At 40.6% G+C, this 21,162-nt stretch overlaps 1 long non-coding RNA gene across 1 annotated transcript in view; it reads left to right on the plus strand.

Annotated features, from left to right (window-relative positions):
• Positions 1 to 14,011: 14,011 nt before the first annotated feature.
• LOC122556905 overlaps positions 14,012 to 21,162 on the plus strand; it is a 32,244-nt gene continuing 25,093 nt past the window's right edge. Inside the window, exon 1 of the long non-coding RNA XR_006313694.1 lies at positions 14,012 to 14,081. This is a non-coding gene — a long non-coding RNA (uncharacterized LOC122556905). The remainder of the gene's footprint in view (positions 14,082 to 21,162) is intronic.

Consider the following 21,162-nt stretch of genomic DNA (forward strand, 5'->3'; position numbering starts at 1 on the left):
ATTGAAGTCATTATTAATAGACAGCAGGAAAGGGTAACTTCAGTACATTTATAACAGAAGTTGTGACAGTTGACGGGGCTGGAGGAGTGCAGTGCTTTCACAAAATATTCCAAGATGGGTATTTAATGTGCGGGAGATGCCAATGTATTAAATATGTGTAAAAATTTGTAAGCAGGTTATGGATTGGCATGCCTTTACTGATTGAATCAGTGTTCTGTACTTCCTAAATTTGTATTATTTTCCATCAGCTCTGGCACAATTAAGATTACATAGTTGGTAATTACTTTAAATTTCTTGCCTGGGGTAGCAAAGTGTTGTTATACATCTGGAGTTTTTGAAATGGATGAAGTGTCACATTGGATGCCCTCAGTTGTCAAATTTATTCATAATATCTCTATTAAAGATATTCTTTACTGCTTAGTTCTTACTAGTGATTATCAGCAAATGCAAGATGACTAGTCTTCTCTTGGAGAACACTTTAATGGAGCTGGCAATAGCGCAGTAATACATTTATTGTATGAAATCATTTACATTCCGAAAGATGTAGCTGAATAAATGCTCAATTTGCATGGAAAAGCTGATGAAGTCCATCTGCTGGGAGATGAGTTTCACAACATACCAGAAATATGTAAGTAGCACAACTGTTATAGAGACATTAATAACTGTTTCACTGTTTTGGCAGAAACAATTAAAGGTAACGACTAAAAGCTAATAATTTAAGTGAAATGGTGTGGGAATTGGAGAGAATGTGAGAATGTTGAAGCCCTGTTGAATTCAAAGAAACTTATAAAATAATGGAAAATAGAATATGAATTTAAAGTAGCAAAACCATAACATATGGATTGTGGAAATGTCTACATGGATGTAAAAATTAAATTTTTGGCGAAAGTCCATCACAGGTAGGGTCAGGAGAATTTATCATGGGGAACAGAGAAATAACGGAGAAGCTATTTTTTAAAAATTTGCTCATGGGAGGTCACTGACTGGATTAGCATTTATTATCCATCCCTAATTATCTTTCAGGAGGTGTAGTGAGCTGTTTTCTCAGACCGTGCAGTCCACTTGTTGGTACACCACAATGCAATAGGGCAGGAGTTCCAGGATTTTGCCCAGTGACATTGAAGGAATGGCAGTATATTTATGTAATATGGACATCCTGGTGTTGGACTGGGGTGGACAAAGTCGGAAGTCATACGACACCAGGTTATAGCACAACAGGTTTATTTGAAATCACAAGCTTTCGGAGCACTGCTCCTTTGCCAGGTGGTTACAACCTGTTGGACTCTAATCTGGTGCAGTTTATTTACAACTCAGGATGTTGAGTGGCTTCAAGGAGAACTTGTAGCTGAAGGTTTTCCCATGTATTTGAGTGTCCTTGTTCTTCTCAATGGTAATAGTTGTTGGTTTGGAAGGTACTCTCTCGGGAACCCTCGGGAGTTTCTGCAGTGCATCTTGTAGATGGTGACACTGCTGCAACTGTAAGCAGTGGTTGAAGAAGTGATTGTGGATGGAGTGCCAATCAAATGGACTGCTTTCTCCTGGATGCTGATAGAATTTCTTTCTTGATTACATTGTGTCAGTTTTGACTTCAGAATTTACAATACATTTTCCCATAATAAGAGGTCTGAGGGATGAGGGATAATGATGAATGAAAGGAAATTAGCAAGAAGTTTGTGTTGGAGAAACTAATGGACTGAAGGCTGATAATCTTTGTGATCTGAAATTTTTCATGTTAGCATGATTAAAGAGATAGCTATGGAGATAATGCATTGGTAATCATCTCCTAAAATACTTTGTTCCAGGAATAGGTACTGGAGATATTAAGATTGCAATGTCACCTCACTTTTTCAGAGAGAGGAAGATAGAAAACAAAGGACTACAGGTTTGTTAGCCTTACATTAATAGTGATGAAAATGTTTGAATGTATTATAGAAAATGTGATAATTAGATATTTGGATAATAATCTGATTGGACATAGTCAGTTTGGATTTGTGAATGGGAAATCATGTTTGCTTAATCTGTTCGAGATTGTTGAGGATGTTATTCACAGAATTGACAATCGGCAGTTAATAGAATCCTTACTGTGTGGAAACAGACCATTTGGCCCATCAAGTCCACATCAACCCACCAAAGACCATCCTACCCATACCCCACCCTATCGCTGTGTCCCCACATTTCCCATGGCTAATCCATCTAACCTGCACATCCCTGGACACTATGGGCAATTTAGCATGGCCAATCCACCACGGCTGCACATTCGTTGGACTGTAGGAGGGGAGCAGAACACCCAGAGTAAATCCACGCTAAAAGAAAGGGAATGATCAAACTCCGCACAGTTGCCTGAGGACAGAATCAAATGCAGCTCTCTGGTGCTGTGAGGCAGCAGTGCTAACCATTAAGCCACTGAGCTGCCCCATCTTTTCAGAAGAGAAAGCTCCTCCATGAAGGTTGGTTTGCAAAATTAAAGGATGAAGGTTTATGCCCGAAACATCGACTCTCCTGCTCCTCAGATGCTGCCTGACCTGCTGTGCTTTTCCAGTACTACTCTTTTTATCTCTGACTCTCCAGCATCTGCAGTCCTCACTTTCTCCTAGCAAAATTAAAACACAGGTTAAAAAAACTTAGTGGGAATAAGTAAATCATTCTCATGTAGGCAGTTTGTGACTAATGGGGTAGCGTAAGGATCAATAATTGGGACCCTACTGTTTTCAATAAATATCAATGATTTAGATGGAGGGTCAAATGTAATACTTTCAATTTTTGGATGGCACAAGGCTTGGTGGGAATGTGTGCTGTGAGAAAGAAGCAAAGAAGGTTCCAGACAATTGAGACAGATACAGTGAATGGGCTAGGACATGGTAGGTGGAATATAAAGTAGAAAGATGTCAGCTTGTTCATTGTGGTAGGAGAAACAGAAGTGTCGCGTATTTCTTCATTGGCAAAAGTTAGCGGTGTAGATATACAAAGGGACCCGAATGCCCTCATCAATAAGTCATTGAAGGTTAACGTGTCAGTGCAGTAGGAAGGCTAATGGAATGTTAGTCTTTATTACAAGAGGAGTTAAGTACAGGAGTAGTGAAGTCTAGCTTTGATTGTGTGGGAGCTTAATTAGACTGCACCTTGAGTACTGTGTGCAATTGATCCCCTAACTTTTGTAAAGGTATTATTGGCTTAGAGGGAGTGCAATGAATATTCATCATCTTGTTCCTAGGTTGGCAGGACTGTCCTAAAAAGTGTGGAAAGGCTGGGTCTTTTTTTTAGATTAACACCGGAAAGACAAGTGCTCTCATTAAAATCTACAAATACTTTAAGGGATAGACAGGATAGATGTAGGTAACACATTTCCCCTGTGTGTGCACCTCAAACCAAGGGGCACAACTTCAAAATAAAGGGAAAGCCATTTAAGACCGAGTTGAGTTTTTTTTTACTCAGAATGTTGCAGACCTTTGGGATTTTATAGTTCAGAGATGTGGGGAATTCAGTCTTTCAGTACATTTAAAAGAAATATTGCCAAATTTCTAAATATCAGTAATATTTGAGATTATAGGATGGTATTGGGAAAAGGCATTGAAACGGATGATTAACATTAATAGCATTGAATGGTGGGGTAGGCACAATGGACTCAATTTCTTACTCCTCATCCATGCTTCTACGGTAAAGAACTGAAAGATGCAATGCAATTGAGTGAGAATGGAGTGCTAAATACAATACCGAAGGATACAGTAAAAAGAAAAGGTCAATACAAACAGGCAAAACTAGACCTGGAAGCAAAGTGGCAAGTGGGTTTTGTCGACTGATAAGGTAATTGGCTGATGTGGCTACCTTGTTCAAAATACATGGCCTCAAAATACCCCAAAAGTCTGTGAAATGTCAATGACTACATGTGGGTGAGACAGAATCTCTAAAGAATAGTTCCACTATTCAAAGAGTTTGCCTCTTCCGTGCTCACTGCCCCAACTCTTTCAATTACAGTTCCTCTCTCCTGCCTCAGGGACAGGTTCTATGATTGGAGGAACAGAATGGGGAGGAAAGAGGGCAGCTGTGATTGGTGCACCTGATTAGTCCTTCTGCTACCATCTGACTGAGTCTGAACCCAGGTAAGTGAGAGCAGTACAGTAACAAGCAATGGCAGGTGTTACTCAGTAACTGCCTTCCAAGAGGTTGTGTGCCCAGGTTGGAGCAGGGACCTGGGTCAGGTTCAGGAGATGAATGGACCAGGATCAAGGATGTTATTGGGGGAGAGAAACAGCAACAGGAGGGGCAGATACATTCTGAGTAGATGGAGAAACTGTGGGGCCTTCACCTAAATGGGTTCAACTGTTCGATTCTTAAATTCTTGACAGACACTGACACATTAATCTACAGAGACACTCTCAAGAAAACTGTTGGTTTTGACTTTCAGTGCAGTGTGTAGCAGGACCACAAAAAATGCAGGTGTTTGGAAGGTTTTTGCATCAAAGACTGCAGTGATGAGTGGTTCAATGACAGATATTCTCAAAGAATCTCTATTGGCCCCTGTTTGGTGCTAGTGAATTTTCAATTGAAAATTTTATTTCCTTCCCATTTTGTTTGTGTCTCACATAAATTAATTGTAAAACTTAGAAACATAAGAAATAAGAGCAGGGGTCGACCATTTTAGTCTTTGATATTACTTCATTATTTAATATGAATATGCTGATCATTAGTACCCTGTTTCTGCTTTCTTCCTTTGATCCCTTTAGCTCCAAGAAATGTACCTAACTACTTTTTGAAAACATTCAATGTTTTGGCTTCAATTGTTTTCTGTGGCAGAGAATTCCACAGGCTCATCACTTGCTGGTTGAAGGAAGTTTTGTTCATCTCAGTCCTAAATGACCTACCTCTTATCCTTAGACTGATTCAGGATATCCTGGTCATCAGGAATATCCTAGCTGCACTTACCCTGTCTCGTCCTATTAGAGTTGTACAGGTTTCTGTGAGATGCCCCATCATTATTGTAAACTCTGGTGAATATGGTCATAACTGATCCAGTCTCTTTTCATTTCTGCCATCCCAGGAATGAGACCAGTAAACCTATGTTACACTCCCTGCATGGCCAGAATATCATTCTTTAGATCAGGAGACCAAACTTGCACACAATACTGCACACAAAATGTGCAGAGATAAAAGGAACGAACAGGTAAAATTGGGGACCAATTTGATAGCTCTCTCTTAAAGAAAAGGCACAACACAATGCATCAAATTGTCACTTTCTGTGCCTTAACATCCTATGATTCCTATGGCTTCAGACATCCAGCATACTTCTGTGTGTTTCTAAACTTGTGTACAAACTTACAATGTTCATTGCAAAAAGTATGGTGTTCAGGCATTTTGTTCCTGAGTTACCTACCTTTATAAAAAGCTGTGTTTTAAATGTAACTACAATGTTTCTCTGCTAAGGAGTTCCAAAGAATATCTCATTAAAATATATTTTTTTAAAAATCACTGAAATGTGAAGTACGAGGGAATTAAAACATTATTACCTGATGGTTAGCTTGGTGCTGCATCTTTAATTTGTGACATTCTTATTTCACGTTTTTCCTTTGGAGATTTGTCAGCAACCATTTTAAATAAAGTACTGTGTGTAAAGAAACGACAAATTGACAGAAGAAAAAACAAAGAATGTTGGAGTATGCAACTCATTTTTCAAAAGGTGCTACAGGTATGAGACAGATTTCCACTCTGTTACTTTGTAAATGTAGTTAGGAATTTTCTTTTGGGAATAGGAAAGATTTATTTAGTATAAATTACAAAAAACTTCTTAATTCCAAATTAAAATGTTTAACATTGCATATATAAAGTCAGAAGTCACATGACGCTAGGTTATAGTTCAACAGGTTTATTTGAAATCACAAGCGTTTGAAACACTGCTCCTTCATCAGGTGAAGTCAAGGGAAGCGCACAGGTACAGAATATATAGGTGGATAATGGCAAGATAATTCCAGGTAATTAAGAGTGTCAACATGTAAGTACAAATAAGTGAGTATTATCTCTCTACCTTAATTAGTTTGTACAGTTTTGGATTACTTGTTACTATGGCTTTGACCCTTGTCATGCGACTCAGATTCCTATCATACCAATCTAGCCATTTATTTTGTCTCCAGCACCATCTTATTTTTGATTTTTCTGTAATTAGTTCTCTGCCTTAATTAATTGGTTCATAAATTATCCCTTCACTCGTTATTCAGCCTGCCAACACTTCATTCACATCTGGCATTGTGTGACTTCTGACTTTGTCCACCCAGGTCCAACACTGATACCTGCACATCACGGCTGCCATCGCCACGTCAAACCTTTGGCTCAAAGTGGAGAGAATGTCTAAGAAGGTTGTGCATATCGACATAGACATCAAGTTTTTGCAGAGATGCAGACAAGATCCTGGAGGGACTTAAGATCATGAACCCACTCAATATAGACCTACAATATAGACTACGCTGAGAGACTCTGCCATTGCACCTCTCACACACTACTCAACCATCTTGTAGACCAGCACAACAACAGATGTTGCAACCTTGAAATCACAATAGAATCCATATTTTCACCTTGCACTCAGGACACAGTAGACCAGCCATGAGACACTCCCAAACAGATGAGGCAACAGAAGTATGCCACCTACACGTGCACCAAAAACAAGAAACTTGAGAAACTTGGCATCCCCACCTGCAGTAATTTAGCCTCTTCTGGTACCACGGTTGAAACAAGTCCAACTAAGAGAAGTCCATTATCAATTGTCTGACCACACTCTTCAACTGGACAAAAGTGAAGTTCTCAGCTGAGAGCTCAATTTCTGCTCCACTACCAAATGGACCCCTATCGTCTTGCAGTAGACACAGAGGAATTCAGGTAACTTTTCCACAAACCCCAAGATGTCAGCAGCAAGTCCAATAAGACAACCAACAAACCAGAACAGTTGGTAGAGAGATCCGTGGTGCAGCAATCAAAGAAGAAAAAGTCAAATTGAACCCCTGCACAGGGCCGCTACCCTAGGCTTGATATGTAAGCTCAATCTCTCAGGAGATGCGTCAATGTTAGATTCATCAGCTGTGCTCACAAGACAGCACAGAACATCACTCAAGCACAACACAGTGCTGTCCATGCTCTCAAGACCAATCGCAACATCATCATCAAACCAGCAGACAAGAGAGGAGCCATTGTTATCCAGAATAGAATGGACTACTGCAAAGAAGCAACCTGACAACTGCACAACTAGAACACTACTGACAACTACCTCTTGATCCGACCAAAGAAAACACCCGTCAATGGAACAGACTGATCAAGACCTTTGATCCAGACGTTCAGAATATCCTATGTGCTCTCATTCCGCATACTTCTCCCATAGGAGGCTCCTACTGCCTTCAGAAGATATACACAAAGCCGACACGCCCGGACTTCTCATCAAATCAGGCAATGGTACACTGTGTCAGAAACTCTCTGTGGCTATGTTGAGGGCATCTTGAAACCCATTGTATAAGGAACCCCACAGGTCTGTTGCGACACTATAGACTTCTTACAGAAATTCAGCACCCAAGGACAAGTTGAACAAAGAACATTCCTCGTCACAATGGACGTTTCAGCACTCTACCCCAGCATCCCCCATGATGATGACATTGCTACAACAGCCTCAGTACTCAACACCAATATCTGCCAATTCCCAGATGCCACCCTACAACTCATCCACTTCATCCTTGACCAAAACATCTTCATATTTGACAACTAGCTCTTCATCCAGATACACAGAACAGCCATGGGCATTAAATTTTCACTCAATGCACCCACATTCTCATGAGCAAGTTTCAACAAGACTTCTTTGTTGTATGGGACCTCCAACCAACACTGTATATCAGATACATCAGCAACATTTTCTCCCTTTGGACTATTGTGAAGAATCACTGAAACAATTACACAATGATATCAAAAGTTTCATCCCATCATCTGACTTACCATGGACTACTCTTTAGTATCTGTTTCATTCTTGGATCCATGCTTCTCCTTGATGGACACCTCAGTAATTTACTCTAATACAAGCCCATGGATAACCAGCCACCTGACCTCAAACAGACCATTGTTCACAGCAAACTACCCAGCCTTCAGGAAAACAACGACCACAACATTACACAGCCCTGCCACAGCAACCACTACAAGACATGTTGGATCATCGACATGGATACTACCATCATACATGGGAACACTACTCACCATGTACACCGCAGATACCCATGTGACTCAGTCAATATTGCTACCTCATACCCAGCAGGCAGGGAGACCCTGGTGTATGTTATATCAGTGACACCATACAGACCCTACGACAACGGATGAACAGACACCGTGCAACAATCGCCAGGCAATTGGGAATACCTCAGCAGACAAGGACATTCAGCATCCAAACTTTGGGTAAGCATCCTCTAAGGAGGCCTTTGAGATATACAACCATGTAGAATCACTGAGCAGAAACTGATAGCCATGTTCTATATTCATGAAGATGGCCTCAACTGTGATCTTGGGTTCATGTCACCCCATCATAGTGTTCTGTGTTTGTAAAAGCTCCTTACTGTTGTGTTTTGACACCATTATCTTGATGACTTATTATTATCTCTCTACCTTAATTAGTTTGTACTGTTTTGGATTACTTGTTATTTTGGTTACACCTCCGTCTTATGAGTCTGATACCTTTCATATAATTTCAGCCATTTGGTTTGTCTCCAGCACCATCTTATTTTTGATGTTTTGTAATTATCTCTCTGCCTTAAGTAATCGGTTCATAGCTCATCCATTCACTTGTTATTCAGCCTGTCGACACTTCACTCACAGTATTTGTACTTATCTATTGACATTCTTAATTACTTTGAATTATAGAGTCATAGAGTCATAGAGCTGTACAGCACGGAAACAGACCCTTTGGTCCAACTTGTCCATGCCGGCCTGGTATCCTAAATTAATCTAATTTCATGGACCAGCATTTGGCCCATATCCCTCTAAACCCGTCCTATTCACATACCCATCCAGATGTGTTGTAAATTTTACAATTGTACCTGTCTCCACCATTTCCTCTGGCAGCTCATTCTATACACGCACCACCCTTTATGTGAAAAAATGCCCCTTAGGTCTCTTTCAAATCTTTCCCCCCTCACCTTAAATCTATGCCCTCTGGTTCTGGACTCCCCCACCCTCGGAAAAAGACTTGGGTATTCCCCCTTTCCATGCCCTTCATAAGTTCATCCCTCAACCTCCAACACTGCAACAGGCCCTAGCCTGTTCAGACCCTCCATATAGCTCAAACCCTCCAACCCTGGTAACATCCTTGGACATCTTTTCTGAGCCCTTTCAAGTTTCACAACATCCTTCCAATAGCAGGGAGACCAGAATAACATGCACTATTCCAAAAGTGGCCGAACCAATGTCCTGTACAGCTGCAATATGACCTCGCAACACCCATTATAAATGTGTTGACCAATAAATGCAAGCATACCAAATGCCTTCTTTTTTAAATACTTTTATTGAGAAAAAAATTATTTTTTAAATATTACAACAAACACAACATCAACCAGTTCAAACCACTGTTACAAACAAACCCATTAATTACATAAATAAATAATAACTAATAACTAAGTTTAAAAAATGAAAATCTTAACAGTAGTAATGATAATAACAAATAACACAGCCTCAACATAACAAAGCAAAAGCCCTCAATCACTGAGCACTTAAATTTATACATATTCAAATATTTGTAGTTCCTCCTCTCTGGATACCAGATTCATTACAAAGAATTGCCACGGTTATATAAATGCTCTTATTAGCATGGCGGACAAATCTGTACCCAGGTAGTCCAAAAAGGGCTGCCACATCTTATAGAAATCCTCAGTTTCATGGTGCACCAAACTTGTTAAGAAAGTCCAAGGGGGTTTGTTCCATAACTAGCTTACACCAGCCTGACACCAGCCCGACAGCTGCGGGGGATTTACCGATACCCACCCTAATAGAATGTTCTTTCTTGCACAAAAAGTGAGGATACTGAAAAGCCTTTTCTTGTGTGCATCTAATAAAAGAAAATGAACAAAGCCAAGAAGAAGAGATACCGGGTCCATCTCCACCTCTGTCCCCAAGGCCTTCTCTATATCGTCTACCACAGCGTTCCAGTATGCCCACAGTCTGTGGCAGAACCAAAGACAATGAGTAAGCGTGCCCATACTCACTTTACATTTAGGACATATTGGAGATGCTCCCGCTTTAAATTTTGTGAGGCGGTATGGGGCCAAATAGACCCTGTGGAGACTCTTCAATTGCAAGGTGTGAGTCCTGTTGCAAATTGAGATCCTTCTAGCATTTTCCCAGGCATTCTCCTATATTTCAGAAGAGATTTCAACATCCAGCTCCCTCTCCCATACCTTACAGAGCCATTTGGTCTCACTCGAGGGACCCCCCCCTCCCAATAGATGATAAGCATTGCTGACAGATAATGTACCATCAGCACTCAACACCCTCTTCTCCATATCGGATCTATAAGAATCAGAAGTGTGGTCCATTTTTCTATGAAATTCCTAATTTGAAAAAAAATACAAGAAGTCCCTACTGGGGAATTCATATTTCCGAGCCAACTAGATAAAGAACATTAATATGTCTCCTTCGAATAAATCATCCAGGCAAAACATGCAACTAACTGCCCATAGTTTAAACCCCACGTCCATCATCCCCGGCTGAAAACCCACATACCAACTATGGGTGTCAAAAATAATGTTTTGGCAATATTGCCCTGACCTTGACGCATTGCCCTCCACGCCTTGACAGTATTGATGGCTATTGAGCTATGGCAATATTCCTTAACTTTTCTCATTTTGTCCAAGAACAGCAGGCTAGTAATGGGGCATCTTAACTGAGATGCTTCGATGTCCAACCAAAGTGAATGAGAGACCTCCAGGCCCAATCATTCATGTAAGATAGCAACGAACTTAGTTGATAGTTTTTGATATTTGTTTAGAATCCCTACAGTATGGAAACAGGCCCTTTGACCCAACAAGTCCATACTGACGCTCCGAGGAGTAACCCACCCAGACCCATTCCCCTATCCTATATTTACCCCTGGCTATTGCACCTAACACTACAGGCAATTTAGCATGGCCAATTCACTTGACCTGTACATCTTTTGGATTGTGGGAAGAAGCCGGAGCACCCAGAGGGGACCCACACAAACACGGGGAGAATGTGCAAACTCCACGCAGTCGGCAAAGGTGGGAATTGAACCTGGGTCCCTGGTGTTGTGAGGCAGCAGTGCTAACCACTGAGTCACCATACCGTCCTGGGAGGCTCACTCCTTCCAGTCCATAAGGTAACTTCAATTTAGTCAATTTAATTAGGGGTCACTTGAGATAAGGGTAAAAGAACTGAACCAGTCGTTCACTCTTCTAAATATTTGCTTAGTGAAAAGCAGAGGAAGCATTCGCATAGGATATAACAGGTGCCTTCAGGATCAGGAAGACCACCCATGGGCATGGCCTCTGATTTTGCAAAATTGAACTTATATCCTGAGAAGCCACCAAATAAATTGATGCATTGTATCAGGTGTGGCACTGAGACTGTTGGGTTTGATAAGAAGACAAGGATGTCACCCGCATACATTGCGATCTTAAGTGACTTCGTCCCCACTTCTGGAGCAGTTATATTGGGATCCCTACGTATTGCCTCCTCCAGTGGTTCGATCACCAATGTGAAAAGCAATGTGTTAAGGGACAGCCCTGTCGACTGCTCCTACAAATATTAAAATTGCTTAAAAAATTGCTTAAAATTGGTGAGGACCGTGAAGCTCATTATGCAAAACCTCACTCAAGCCAAACTGCTTTAAAGTATGAAAAAGATATGACCACTCGACCTGGTCAAATGCCTTTTTTGCACCTAAGGAGATCGCCAATGCCTGTACCGATTGCTGTTGAAATACTTGGATCAGGTTAAGTAACTTCCTGACATTATCTGTCGATCTGCAACCTTTTGTGAACCCCGTCTAGTCCTCCTTAATGATGGAGGGCAGTACAGGTTCTAGCTTAATGCCAGAGTCTTAGATAGGAAATTGAAGTTGAAATTCGGGAGTGAAATGGGCCTATAGGAAAGCACAGTCCTCTGGGGCCTTCTCTTTTTTAAGAATGAGAGAGATGTTTGCCTCTCTTAAAGATGGTGGGGGAGGCCATGATTATGTGAGTCATGAAATGTACTAAGCATCGGCCCTGATAAGAAACTTATAGAACTCACTAGTGATTCCGTCAGCACCTGGCTCCTTTCCATTCTGGAGCTGCTTGACAGCCTCCTGCACCTTTTGCTCTGACAATGGGTCATCAAGGAGAGACTCTTGTTCAGGGGTCACTCCTGGAAGGTCCAAATTCTTAAAAAGCTTTAAGGATTACAAATCTCCCATGTGCATCTTTAATACACACTGATAACTTAAATGGGAGATCCTTTCTAATTTTTCTAATTATAATGGCTACCCCTCCAATCCTCATATTGAAAGATGAAAAATAAACCTGGTCAGACTCATTTTGTTACAGCCTCAAATGCTCTGCATCATCCATGTGTGTTTCTTGTAATAAGGCAACATCCACCCTCTCCCTTTTCCCTTCTTCCTCTTGACTAGCGAATGACTCCCCTTAATATTCCAGGTGCACCACTTCAACATATCCTTAGCTGTAACCTTCCATAGTAGCATTTAGACTCCAGAGAGGAAGAACCCGAATTACAGATTGCTGAGCTTAAATGCAAAAGAATCCAAAAAACCCAAAAACTACATAGACTAAAATAACTACAGACCAATGAATCTACAAAATTTACAAAAACTATACACAGCAAAAACAGAGAAAAGAAAAATTGCTAAAGGCACTGATTGGAGAAATTTACCACCAATACGAAGGGGGTACCTACACAATGTACTAACCATCCCAATGCCCTCTCAGCTCCTACCAGCTAGGGTCACATCATATACACCGACAAGCTGGCAGAGAAAAAAAAACACCAAGAGAATATTGGATCCCAAACTCTCTCAATCTCCTCCTGTCGCCATTGTAGGACTTCCTTTTCCAGACCACTGTCGCCGAGAAGTCTTGAAAGAACATGACCCTGGAGTCACCACATACTAATGCCCTGGGATCCCTCCCTGGGCTATAGAGGATTCCATGACCCTCTGATTGACATTATAATGATGGAGTCTTACCAGGACAGGGCATGGATGCTGATCTGCACCTGGCCTTTGTGCCACGATCTGGTGGCCTCTCTATATTGTTATCCTTCACTTCTCAGCCTTTAAACCAAGGAATTCTAGGAACCACTTGTCAAAAAACTCCACCGGCCGCTCATCTTCTGTCCCCTCTGGTAAACTAACAATGTGCAGATTCTTTCTTCTGCCGTTGTTTTCAAGATCATCTACCAGATCCAACAGATGACCTGTGTTTCCAGGGCTCTTGGAGGAGTCAGTCGCTGCCTCTAACCCTGTGTCCCGGCGCTCAGGCTCATCGGTCCTTCTTCCCAGGTCCTGCAGCATAGCAGATAAAGGAGCCAGCTTCTTTTTGACTTTTTCTTCAATCTGCTTCTCCAGGACTTCACGAGATTTGGCTAATTCCTCAACCAGGGTCTGGTGAGTAAGTAAGCCCACTGCTTCAGTGGGTTGGGCCATGGACCTGGCCCTGGGTGAGCTTCATCCTTTTTTTGGCATTCTCCAGCTGCAAGAATAAACATAAGCTGTTTTTTCAGGTTTCTTGCTTCTTTACTGTGTTTTTACTCACAGGTAAAATGAACGGGATGGATTCAAACTCTGTCGGGTCAGTGTTGTGGTGTGGAGCCCAACAAACGCTTTCCTAACAGGATGCCGCCATTTTGGATTCCCCAAATGCCTTCTTAACTGTCCTATCTACCTGGAACTCCACTTTCAAGGAACTATGAACCTACACTCCAAGGTCTCTTTGTTCAGCAACATTCCACAGGCCCTTTCCATGAAGTGTACAAGTCCTGCCCTTTCTGAAATGGAGCACTTCATATTTATCTAAATTAAACTCCATCTACCACTTGTAAGCTCATTGGACCAACTGATCAAGGTACTGTTTACTCAGAGGTAACTTTTTTCATTGTCCACTACATCTCCAATTTTGGTGTCATCTGCAAACGTGCTAACCATACCTCCTTTGTTCACTTTCAAAAAATTTATATAAATGACAAGAAGTAGTGGACCCAGCACTGATCCCTATGGCACACCGCTGGTCATAGGCCTCCAGTCTGAAAAGCAACCCTTCCCCACCACCCTCTGTCTTCTACATTCAAGCCAGTTCTGTATCCAAATGGCTAGTTCTCCCTTATCTTGCCATTATCTCTCCTTCCCTATTTTCTGTGCCTGTGCACTCCACTTCACCTGATGAAGGCGCAGTGCTCTGAATCCTTGTGATATTAAATAAACCTTTTGAACTGTAACCTGGTGTTTGTGACTTGTGACCTGACCCCCTAACCAGTCCAGAACCGGCACCTCCACATCATATTTATAAAAATTATTTGGGCTAACTTACCTTAGTACAAGAAGGAAATTCTAAAAGAACAACAACCTAAAGACGTGTCTCCGTCATCTAATAAAGTTGGTTGTAATAATGTAAAAGACATCCCTGAAATAAGTAACTCCTGAGAAAATTTCAAGAATAGCCCTTGAAAGTATTATTTTGATTGTGATTATGCCTTATTTGGCAATCTCCCCTAAATTTCACTCATATGTGTATTTTGCAGACTTGTTAGGCCTGATTTTCTGTGTATTACCAGTTGGTTTTTAGATAAGGGTTGGGATGGAGGAGGCTGGTGTGGTAATCTCTCAAGCTCCTGTGTTTGGTGTGTGACTTTACTCTCAGCTCACCTGGCCGGTATGAAACTTTATGGGATGGTGGAAACATCAGGTGGCCTATTGATGTCTTTAAGTGGCTAATTATTTAAGGACATCATCTCACCCTGTCATTAGTTTACCCATGATAAAGGAAGATCATAATAAATGGTAGCCTGGCAGTGTTTGCTGCATGGGGTGGTGTAGGGAAAATATGGGGACCTCTCTTGTGGATTTCTTGTGCTCATCAGAGGCATGTCACCATAACCAATATTTCCCATTATCCACCCTTGGCATCTCACCCCTGGTACCGCATCCAAGTGAAGTCTCCCCATTGCAGCTTGGTGTGTTTGCTTGGATTGCTTGCAGTCCCAGCAGTTGCCACCGCTCCCACCTGATGCAGTTGTGGCTACCTAACTGCTGAGTATCTGATTGGTCAGTAGTTTTCAGAGGCAGAGCTTTCTGCCCCTGAGAGATAGCTACCTACAACTAATTAATGGCCAATTGATATTAACTGACAGTAGTGCAGCTGTCCTGTGGGCTCCCTACTGATCTCTTAGCTGATAAGGTGGGCAATACACTGTAAAACCCAGCACTTTGTATTTCTCCTCGCAACTCATTTCCCTCTTATCTTCGTGTTGTCCACAAATCTGGCTACAATACGCTTAGTCCCTTCATCTAAGTTGGTAAACATAGATTATAAATAGTTGAGGTTCCACCACTGACCCCTGTGGCACCTTACTAGTCAGTTTCCTAATGGCAGCTTCAAAATTCCTCAATTCTTTTCTTTTTTTGTACTGTTTTTAGCCAGACCAATCCATCTGTCTCTCTCAATTGGATGTCAAGTTACCAGTTAGAAATTCCTGCTTCTGTACAAACGGTCTGGTCCCCAAATATCTTTATGCACAGGACCCTGTTATGGGTCTTGGAAAAGTGGTCAGCTTTGAGCATAACATGTTACAGCATGTTGGAATTATGGACCCCTCCAAGAAATCCTGTACCATAAAATGTGCTATTATACATTCCATTGATCGGAGGTAAACTGATAAGTGAAGTTATAAAAGTATACACTATCAGTTCCATAAGTTCAGTGAATTTTGTGCTGCTACAGCCTGTGCAATGCGTGTCTAGAGAATGCTCAGTGTCGTGAAAGGATGTAATGATGGAATCATTGTTCTGTTCTCCTAACACCATCATGTTTTCACTTGATGAGCTTGCTTGTTCTCAAATCTTGTTTCAAGCCCTGAGATCAGTGCTTTGCTGAAGAAACTATTTCAGTCAGTGTGAATCTGTATTCAATGGAGGCAAAAGCTTATTTTGAAACTTGCATCTTTCATCTCCCAGTAGATGCACAGGGATCAATTGCAAAAACTGAGGTAATTAAACCTGAAGCTAGCTAGATGAAACCAGTTACATCTATTGACATTTAAACAAGGTACTGAAACTATAAACCTATTACATTTATTAGTGCTGTACATCGAAAGCCACATGAGGACAAAGCATACACTATTGTTTAGTACTTATTAAAAACCTCATGGATTTATTTCTCTTTAGAATTTTACTTGATTCAACTCTACTTCACTATCACACAATTATGGTTGCATATTCGTGTCATTATGCTGCCTCTTTGGGGTGTTGCTGTATTTCATGTCAAAACTCCCATCTAAATTGATAAATAATTACCTTTCAGATAAACTATAGCAGAAATTACCTTAAGCCTGTCAGGCATTTGTTACTTACTGGTTTATTGCTTGATAAGCAGAATCATCACCCCTAGTTCTTTTATATTTTCTGGACACTTACTGCATTGCACTTATCCACCATTCAGAATGATATTTAACCCTTTAAAGTTCATTGCTATTTTCAACCTAAAACATTGTCTGTGCAAATTTACAGTAATTTTTAGTGCCTGGCTGGACAGTCGATACAAATCTGACAGATGTCTTGTGCTGATAGCTTACAAGACTCTGGGGATATATACACTGTTTTTCCTGCTAGAATAATAAGTCTTCTGTAGTTCTCTTCAGGGATGACTGAACAGGTCTGAGCTCAGATTTTCGGTCCAGCCATTTTAATTTTTGTGAGTGATCCTACTTTAAGGTCTTCCGGTTAGATTTTATAAGCGAGGGGCTTAGATAATTTGTTAAAGGAAGCATGCAAACCAGCCCCTGCAGGCTGAAAGCTTCAAGTGTCAAGATGAGTAGATTAACTCTTTTAAAGTTGATCTGGAATATTGTAATATAGAAGTGGGAAGCACTGATAAAACCTCCGCTGGTCCTCAGGTCATTTTGAAAATTTAGTACATTTCACATTCCATTATAATTTTTACATGATTCAATTTCTTCCCAAGCCAAGTACCATTTTAAATTTATTGGCATAATCCTCCTCTTCAGGACATCTATTGCATGCAATTAGTGGCATACTTTCCAAATAAATAAAATTGAATGAATACTTGGGATAAAGAAGTGCATTTATATAGCACCATTCACAATGTATTACTTTTGAGATGTGGTCCTTATTGTGATGCAGAAATGTTGCAAATTGGCTCATCAACTCAGTTTTTCATCCTAGTTGTTATCCACTGATCTCTGTAGAAAGCTGGTGCATATGTAAACAATTGATGAAAGCAGAGTCAGATTTGACCATGATTCCCCGACCTCACTCTTCACCTGAATAACAACAAAACTCAATGTGAAAGCTCAAATAAAAATAATGTTCAATTGGTCAATTGATATTCCACATTCAGGAAAGGAGAGGACAAAGCATGAGAAGGGACATGTGATAGTGAAGACGATTGAGGCTCTAGAACACCACACACCAGAAACTCTATGAAATATAATGCCTATGGTGTATCTCACTCTGTTAGGGAGGCATTGAGAACTTCTCCAAAAGAAACCAACATTTGAGTCAGTTCAGAACTGCTGCAATATACCTTGACACCTTTATCAAATTCAGATTGGTGGTAACTGGGGGTTAATCCATTGATTTGTGCTCTTGACAGCAGGTAACATAATCTAATCAAGGAAAGACCAAAAAATGTATTTTTTGAAAAGATTTTGTCTGTTTTATAAAAAGGAAAATGAATTGGAGGAGCTGGTGTTGGGCTGGGATGGACGAAGTTAAAAATCATACAACACCAGGTTATAGTCCAAAAGATTTATTTGGAAACACTAGCTTTTGAAGTGCTGCTTCTTCATCAGGTGGTTGTGGAGAATAAAATAATAAGACACAGAATTTATAGCCAAATGAGTATAGTGTCATGGAGATGTGCTGATACATTTAACAATTTTAGATCAAGTCTTTCATCTTTTAGAATAGGATGTGTTGTTTTCTGTTCTTTGATATGTAAATCCTAGAACTTATTTTGAATTCCATTCTCAAAAAAGATCTACCTTTTCTAACAATAGGTACCATTTCAGCTCAGACAATACATTAAGGTTTGAGGTCTGTCTGTGTCCCAATGTTGAGTTAAACTAGTGCTATTTCTAAAGTGGGATTTACAGAGTTTTACATAGATTCATGCAGTTTTTGAGCAAAACAAAATATAATTCTACAAAAACAAATTTATTCCATAAACTTATATGTATGGGTGTGTGTAGGAGAGACAGAATGAGTGTGTGCATGTGAGTATGTAGGATTATGTGAGTGTGTGTGTCAGAGAGTGAGAGTGTATGGTGCAGTGGGGTCAACTGTAGTGTGACATGAACCCAAGGTCCCGGTTCGAGGCCATCCCCATGGATACCGAACTTGGCTATTAGCTTCTGCTTAGCCACTCTGTGTTGTTGCCTGTCCTGAAGTCTACATTGGAGGGTGGTCACCTGAAGGTCTGAGGTAGAATGGCCTGGACCGCTGAAGTGTTGCCCGAGTGGGAAGGAACGTTCCTGCCTAGTGATTGTTGCATGGTGTCCATTCATCTGTTGTCATAGTGACAGCTTGGTCTCGCCAATGTATCGTGCCTCAGGGCATCCTTGCCTGCAGCATATGAGATAGACAACATTGGCCAAGTCACATGAGTGCTCGCCGTGTATATGGTGGGAGGTGAAAGTAGAAAATCAAAGCAGAGAAACACAATTTTACACTAACATCAGCAAATGTGGAATATATTCAAAAAATATACTAGATATACTCAAAAAGCTAAAGCTTCAAAAACAATGCAAGGCAAATACATTTACAAATTTTTGTTTCCTAGAAAAGAAAATCAATTTGAATTGAAATAAAATTGATCTGCTGCAACTTTTGCTTTGATTTCATTTGATTGAATAAATTATAGTTGTGTTTGTTCCTTGGCCCTGATTCTTCCCAGATTGCTAGAACATGCTCTCATAAATAGTTATCTACTCTGTTATTTAAATAAAGATGAACAAAGTCATTTCCATATTAACTTAAAAGTGTCAAAAATTATGCAATTACTTTTGGTCTTCTACATTGTTCCAGAGAGTTTTAAGGCCTAGTTAAAAACTAGAAAGATAAGTGGGATGTGTTGTGGTGAAACAAGTACAAAATATACTGGAGAAACTCAGCAAATCTGTCAGCATCTGTGGCGAAAGAAAAAATGTTAACATTTCAAGTCCAGTGTAATGCCTGTAGAGAACTGTGATGATTTCTTGCATCTGCATTCCAAAAGCATCTGCAGCATCACACTAATGGCAGAACCTTCTTCTCTTCGTAATTTATAGAGTAAACAGCATGGAAACAGACCTTTCAGTCCAAAAAGTCCGTGCCGACCATGGTCCCAAACTATGCTAGTCCTACTTGCTTGCATTTGGCCCATACTCCTTCAGACCTTTCCTATTCATGTACTTATCTAAATGTCTTTTAAATGTTGTAACTGTACCTGCATGCACTACTCTTCCTCACCAACGTCTTGTACAACTTCAACATGATGTCCCAAATACTATACTCAGAGGTCTAAGCAATGAAGGCAAGTGCGCTAAATGCCTTCTTAACCACCGTATCTATCTCTGACACAAATTTCAAAGCATTTTATACCTGAGCCCCTAGGTTTCTCTATTCAATCTCATGATGACTGTACTTTAAAGTTATTATGTCATTAAAAAGGGGGTGCAAGAGGTATGGGACTATCATTATGGATATATAGCTGAGACTGTGGTAAGTGATACCCAATGGCTTCATCTTGAAGTAACTGGCTGCCCCTGGTGCTATGGCTACTTTCTTTATATGTGACCAGTTACACCAGTGATCACAATCTGTTCTGAAGTATAAAATGAAAATGACAGGCAATTTGTTCAGATTGCAGCATGTAACAAGAAAAATTCACAATTCCTACTTTACTCGTTTGTGGCTGTGTTATTTTTTTCATCTTGAGATTGATGTTCTGTATTTTAAGTTCAGTTTCTGCTGCCAGGTATTATTAGTTTTGCCATTAAATACTGTCTGTAGCTTGTCATTATCAATCTTATAGTAATTCAAAAATGTATTTATATTCCAACTCCTGGCATTATTTGTGCTCTCCTCCCCGTATGGCTATCCACTCTAATACTCTTTCTCCCCCAGCCAGCAGGATTAAATTCTCCATAGTGCCATGAGAAAAGAAGCAGATGTTGAATGATCTTCAGGGCGGTCTAACTTAACAATATATTCACTAGCTGTAGGGCTCAATGGAAATTGGGCCTGTCTCACCCTGATTCATAATGACTGGGATTCAGCACAAATTTGTTGTAATACAACAGAAGTAAATTCAAGTTACTGAGTGTGGATGATGCAAACTGTTCTCTGATGGAAACTTAAAACCTTTAGTGAATATTACAAGTGTTATTCTGTGTAATCATCAATTTTATCTGACAGAAACCAGGCAGAAGGGATAATTTAAATGGAGCAATCCCACACCTTTCCCTATCCCAAAAGTTGGATGACTGTAATTTTAAATTACAGATGACAACAACACATGCCCAATCTGGTGGGGTACTCTTTAAGAATGCAGTTGGGTACCACACTATCACTTGGGTCTGAGCTACTATTTTAAACTGAAGTCCAAGCAGTGGGGCAGTGGTAGCTTACTCTTGCAGACCAAACATGCTATGTGCAGAGGAGAAAGTGAGGTCTGCAGACGCTGGAGATCAAAGCTGAAACTTTATTGCTGGAACAGCACAGCAGGTCAGGCAGCATCTAGGGAACAGAAGATTCGACGTTTCGGGCACATGCCCTTCTTCAGGAATGAGCAGAGAGTGTTCAGCAGGAGAAGATAAAAGGTAGGGAGGAGGGACTTGGAGTGAACACTCTCTGCTCATTCCTGAAGAAGGGCATGTGCCCGAAACGTCGAATCTTCTGTTCCCTAGATGCTGCCTGACCTGCTGTGCTGT

This window comes from Chiloscyllium plagiosum, chromosome 14 (assembly GCF_004010195.1).
Source record: "Chiloscyllium plagiosum isolate BGI_BamShark_2017 chromosome 14, ASM401019v2, whole genome shotgun sequence".
NCBI classification, from domain to species: domain Eukaryota; kingdom Metazoa; phylum Chordata; class Chondrichthyes; order Orectolobiformes; family Hemiscylliidae; genus Chiloscyllium; species Chiloscyllium plagiosum.